Source organism: Nanorana parkeri, unplaced genomic scaffold (genome assembly GCF_000935625.1).
Source record: "Nanorana parkeri isolate BGI_ZX_2015 unplaced genomic scaffold, ASM93562v1 scaffold1333, whole genome shotgun sequence".
Classification (NCBI taxonomy): Eukaryota; Metazoa; Chordata; class Amphibia; order Anura; family Dicroglossidae; genus Nanorana; species Nanorana parkeri.
Genome location: NW_017307601.1, coordinates 49,814 through 56,455, shown reverse-complemented (window position 1 = coordinate 56,455; position 6,642 = coordinate 49,814).

The following is a 6,642-nucleotide window of genomic DNA, read 5'->3' as shown; positions in this document are numbered from 1 at the left end:
GCTGCTAGACTCATCCACCTAACCAACCGCTCAGTGTCTGCAACCCCCCTCTGTCAATCCCTACACTGGCTTCCTATAGCCCAAAGGATAAAATTCAAAATATTAACAACCGCGTACAAAGCCATCCACAACTCTGGCCCCGGCTATATCTCCAACCTGGTCTCAAAGTATTACCCTAACCGTCCCCTCCGCTCTTCACAAGACCTCCTCCTTTCCAGCTCCGTCATCAACTCCTCCCATGCTCGCCTCCAGGACTTCACTAGAGTGTCTCCCATTCTATGGAACTCTCTACCCCAAGCTGTCCGTCTATCTCCTACACTGACTGCCTTTAGGCGATCCCTTAAGACTCATCTCTTCAGGGAAGCCTATCCCACCTCACCCTAACCACTGAACAATCACTTTCTCAAACAATCATCCCCACGCAGCTACCTCCTCATGTATCACTTGCCCCTCCCTTTTAGATTTTAAGCCCTCACGGGCAGGGCCCTCCTTACCATCTTGTCTTAAATTGTATTGTGACTGTAATGTCTTCCTTATATTGTAAAGCGCTGTGCAAACTATTGGCGCTATATAAATCCTGAATAATAATAATAATAATAATAATAGCAGGTAATGTTATATACACAGTAAATCGTCACGTAGGATCTTCGCAGTGAACCTTTGCAATGTAATATCAACACCATTGTATGGAGTAAAAGGATCCGAAAAACAACAATGGGAGTGAACATCTGAAGTATCATTGTAGATATTTTGGTTTAAATAAAGACATAAAAAGGAATAAAAAAGGTAACAGAACAATCTCTACTGAGCTCAATTCGAGTGTGAGGGAGTACCAAGTTGTCCAGGAGTTCCAAAAGCCAGTTCGAGGCTTAGTTTAGTTTAGATAGAAGAAGTGTAGGGTGGGGGGCAATTTTATTTTGAGAATCTAAATCATGGATATGAAGAAGTAACTTGGATATTTGGGCAGATCTTTGTCTATTTAATTTAGCAGTTTTCTGGATGAGTATGCCCCGCATGTATGCCTTATGGGCATTCCACACTATGTTGGGGTGGTCCATGGAGCCTGAGTTAGTAGAGAAGAACTCTCGAGTGTTCAGCGAGAGATAATGCAACATCGGTGTGTTGTAGTACTGAGACGTCATTCCCCCATATGCGTGTCCGAGATTTGGGAGGGGAAAGGGAAATTTGGAGAGAGATAGGAGCATGATCGGACCAAGTGATATCATGTATTTTCGTCTCAGACACTCTCTGGAGGAGGGATATGTCTACTATGAACATGTCAATACGTGAATACGAGTTGTGTACAGAGGAGTGGAACATGTAGTCTCTCTCATTGGCATGCTGGCAACGCCAGACGCCATAAATGTTTTCCCTTGCCAAGAATGGGGATAGGCTAGCGGATCGTGATCGCACCCGTAGATTTGAACAATCAACAGCGGGGTCCGATACAATATTGAAATCTCCACAATAGAGAAGAAGGCCTTGTCTGACTTTTACCACCCTGCCAAGGAGTTTGTTCAAAAAATGTATTTGATGTAAATTTGGCACATAGACATTGACCACAGTATACATGACATTATCAAACATCCCCACAACAATGACATATCTGTCCAGAGGATCAATCAGCATCTCCTGAGGAGTAAATAAGATCCTGTTGCGGACAGCAATCAGTACGCCTCTCTTTTTCTTCCCAGGCATATTAGAGAAGTAAGTAGTGGAAAATTCTTTGTGTGAGCATCGTGGGGTATAATCAATGCGGAAGTGCATCTCCTGGACACACATGATGTCACAATCGACTTGCAATGCTGCTTTCCACATCATAGAGCGTTTGGCCGGGTGGTTGAGGCCTTTCGCATTAAGTGAGAAAATGTTCAGTGCCATATTGGGTGTTTATTAAGGAGATAGGCACTAAGGTTGGCACTTAAATAGAAGGTCATGTGGATATTGAGAAACCAAAAGATATCAAAGTGTTTCGGGTAATAACCCGAGGAGCTCCAGAGGTATGAGACAATTGGAGAGGCGCACTGAGTGCGTCGGTCAGTAGAGAAGAACACAAGTACATAACTAAAAAAAACCTCTTTGAACATTTTTAACATACTTGTTCTTGTAGGGACAAGTAAAACAAGAACTTTAAGAGAATAAAAGGAAGTATACAGTAAAATACTGTGCATCTTATTCGGGGTAGGTAACAAAACGTAAGGCAGCATCAAGTAGTCACTCTCTCAATGACTTTGAGGTAAGAAAATACTGAAAGAGAACAATGTACACCTCATATGATGTTCAAGGCACATGGTGGCCATCTTTTCCCGCCTGTCACCACTCAGGGGAGAGCTGGCGGCGTCCAGAAGAAAAGGCCTGCTGTCGGTATTCTTCTGGTTGGATATTCCAGAGCCGTAGGAGTTTGATTCCTTCCGCCACAGAAGAAATCGTATGGGCCGATCCCTTGTTGGTAAGCAGGATTTTGGTAGGGAAACCCCAGCGATAAGAGATGTTGTGCTTCCGCAAAGCTTGTGTTATAGGCGTTAGATTTCTTCGTAGGTTTAAGGTGTGTTGCGAGAGATCCGGATAGAACTGCAAATTTGCACAACCATCTGGTAATGAAGGAGAGCGGGCAGCCGCCATGATCTTTTCTTTGATATGGATAAAGTGAATTCGTAGAATAACGTCACATGGGATCTTGTCAGGCAGGAGCGCAGGCGATGGATCCTGTCAATCACGAATTCGGTAGAGGGAACATCAGGCAGCATCATAGAGAGTATATTCTGAACCTAAGGAAGTAGCTGCTGAGGGCTGACTGATTCAGAAACTCCTCTAATTTTAATGTTATTTCGTCAGGCCCGATCTTCCAAATCTTCCACTTTAGACTGCAACCAGGTTCATCAGAGACTCGGTCGTGGGAGTCTATGAGATCATTAATGGTGGAGGTAAATTCCTCCATCTTGTGTTCTACATGATCAACTCTGGTGCTTACAGTAGTCACTTCTGAGCGCAGATCTTGAACCAGGGAGACCATGTCAGAATGAATGGCACTGCGCAGGGATATAAGCATATCCTTTAGTGTAGTATCCAGAACTTGCTGGTTAGTAGTAGGAAACCCACTGATTGAGCTGTTTAGCTCTCTAGTATCATCCAGAGAGGCATTGTGGGGACTCACCTCTGTGTCACTGACTCGTCCTCCCGACAGCCTGGCTTTCGTTTTGACAGGGCTGGTATTCTGTGAGGAGGCAGGTGATACAGTCCCTCTTTGAGCAGAAGAGGATGTGGATGCCTCAGATGGGGACGAAGAGGATCGGGGAGAGCCGCGATCACTCCGTGCAGAGGAGCGCTCTGGCTGTGTGGGTGGACCGCTGCCATCTTGCACACGCTTCAGGGACGAGGATGAAAAGAATTCCGTCAGTTTGCGCGGCCGCCGGGTCTGCTTCCTTTTGCGGGACATGCCTCCGGTCTCTAGGTGTCTGCCGGTGAGTTGTGCGGGTTTTTTTGTGGGTTATGAGGCTGTGTGGAGAGAGGTAGGATTGTATTAAAACCTTGTTTTTAAAAACTAACTGCAAATCAACTTTAAGCTTTCATATAAAGTTTACATTTTTTAGGTGTCAATAATCTCACTATCTGATTTGTTCATATCTTTGCTTAGATGTGTTCAGTATGCCATCAAGTTTCCTCTATAGATGAAGGAACATGTTCATAAAGTGGCAAATTGACTTATCAAAGCAGGTCAAGTAGTGAGAAATGAATGTATGCATCTCAGGTGTGTCAGTATATTTTTGAAACTGAGTAAGATGGAGTAAGAAAATATGGATATTTTGCTGAAACTGAAGATATCCTTTAACTCTTTTGACCTCAGCTTGCCCATTTTTTCACTTTTTTTATAAACTTTCAACTGCTTCTTTTAGAGTTTGTAAAATACCCTCCAAACCATACATTTTCTGAAAGCACAGGACCAGTATAATAAAAAGATGGTGCTACTATATATGTAACTCCAGTGTGTATGTGCAGGAGGTACATCACCAGTGGTTCCCAATGAACCAAAAAAAGACACTGAACATGGAAGAAGATTGCAGCAGCATTGACAGAGTTATGTAGTGGAGCTTGGATCTCACAAAGCTGAAGGAAGCTACACCCAAAAGTCAGTGTGCCATAATGGTCAAGTATGCTATGCATTTTTACACATATGGCAACTGTTGCTCAGCCAAGTTAAGTTCCACTTCAAGTATGAAATTTGATAAAGTGCAAAAAACAGATTCATCCAATCTCTATTTATTTTTATTTTCTTGCACATGATTTGATTTTTGTGTTCACTTTATATTGACCCGCTATAGCCACATTATTAATCCACCTAAATTTTAAAATATGTATACAGTAATACCTTGGTTTACGAGCATAATTCTTTCCGGAAGCATGCTTGTAATCCAAAGCGCTTGTATATCAAAGCGAGTTTCCCCATAGGAAATAATGGAAATTCAGATGATTCGTTCCACATCCCAAAAATATTCATATAAAATTATTACAATACTGTACTGTAATATAATAACGTATAAAATATAAAGAAAAATAAACCAATTACCGGTACCTTTTGTGGCCGGTGTGAGAGGGACAAGAGAGAGGAGGATTATTGTGTAGGACAACTTTCACTATCACTAACGGAATCACTGCTATCTCTTGACTCAATGGAATCTTTTTCATTTCGTGAAACCTTAACAAGGAATCTGTCCAATGTGACATTGCATTGTTGTTAAACAGACTCATCGCTCGCACTGCTACAGCCTTATTCGGTGGTGCTTTTCTACAAAATTTTGCTCTTCTTGCAAGACATTTGCTTGTATATCAAAGCACAATTTTTCAGAAATGTTTGCTTGTCTTGCAAAACGCTCTCAAACCAAGTTACTTGTAAACCAAGGTATTACTGTACCTGGTTTAAGAATTCCCCATTAAAGCCCTTGTGGGAACTGGGAGAAAAATAAGTAATAGCGCCTACTTATTAAAGAGAGGGAACCTTTCATGATCAGATTACCTGTAGTTAAAGTAACCTATTAACTATCATTAATTATTTACCCTTCTGAATCAGTGCTTAGTGTGTACCAAGATATGTCTTGGTATAGCAAACAATAAATCAATGAATATGTGTATGTCATATACATGGAAATGTGTATTCATTTAATTTTTTTTATTCACTTATTACTTTTTATAACTTACATTTTTTCTCCTGTTAACCCAACATGAACTGACATATTGGCACTTGCTGAACGTGAATCGCATGAACCATTTCTTTGTGGTATAAGCCTATTACTGTACTGGCATCCATATCTTCAGTCTAACCAAAGCTGTTAAACTGAAAAGCATTAACTGTTAAGAATTTACAAGTTAATGCTGTCATTGTTCAGGAAACTCCATACGGCAGCATTAGTGGATGACTATTTCTACCAGCATGATGCAACAGCCTTCAATTAATTTATTTTGAACCTAAACAGAACCCTGTCACGAAAAATGTAAAACAGCTAAGTTACCCGAAATGCAATAATATTTTCAATTTTTACATCACCATTTGCTTGCAGGCTGCTCTGCCTCACTCCAGCCTCACTGCAGTGCGGCCATTTGGACGTGCCCCCGGACGGTCAGCGGCTGCCCCCCCACCATCTCTTGTCCTACCTTGCCTGGGTCTGCTGGGCCCCCCCAGGCTCAGGCGCTGGTGCAGCCGTACTGGCTGCACCAGCTGTAGTTCCGCCCCTGCTGGCTTCCTTCTGAAAATGTTATTTGCATGGTTTCAATACTTTTTGAGTCACAGAGCTTGATTTACTAAAGACATATATGTTGTACACTTTACAAGAGAATTTTCACTTTGCAGGATAATTTTGCCTAGCGTAGTAAATGAGGTGAAGCTCTGCTGACTTTCATTATTCAATAATGTGCAAGCAAAAATACTGGGTTTTCTACTTTCTTACTTTCCTTGCATGTGATTGAGTATTTTCTGCAAAGGGAATCTTCACTACATGCACTAAGCTAAGGATAAACTATAATGAAAAGTGAAAATTTCCCCGCATAGTGAACAGCACACGTAAGAGTGTCAAAAAGTGTCTCAATTATTTAACCCTATACTTATTTCAGAAAAGTCAGCAATTGGAACATAATACATACATAATTCACTCCTAAGTGGTGTACTCAAAAGTGGACCTAAACTAAAAAAAGTCAAGATTTGCTATTTTATAGGGAACTCATTAACCATTAATTGTGCCTAAGCAGTGCCCTGAAAATTTAGCTTTTTCCTAAAGTCCTCCTGAAAAATAAAAGTGCTCCTACTGTGCCTAGCCACTACTTAACTAAAGCCTCATAGCTCTATAGCTTCCATGTGAGATCAAAGACACTGCTGTCTGTAATTGCTGGTCACATGAGGTTTGGGGTAAGATCTGGTGATGTCTGTACTGTGCTGCTCATTTTTCTAGTTGCTGGAGAGGAAGCTGTCCCCAAGGGCTTGCATTACAAGGATCTCCCTTCTGCTGCTTCATCCATTCTGAGGATCTGTGCTTTTTGAATGTCTTATATTGCTTCTTAATTATTTCCCCACCATTCAACAGACCACCAATCATGAGGGGGCAGCTCTGATATGAGGATACAAAGCCCTGACTCTACCAAGAAGGCTACATCCAC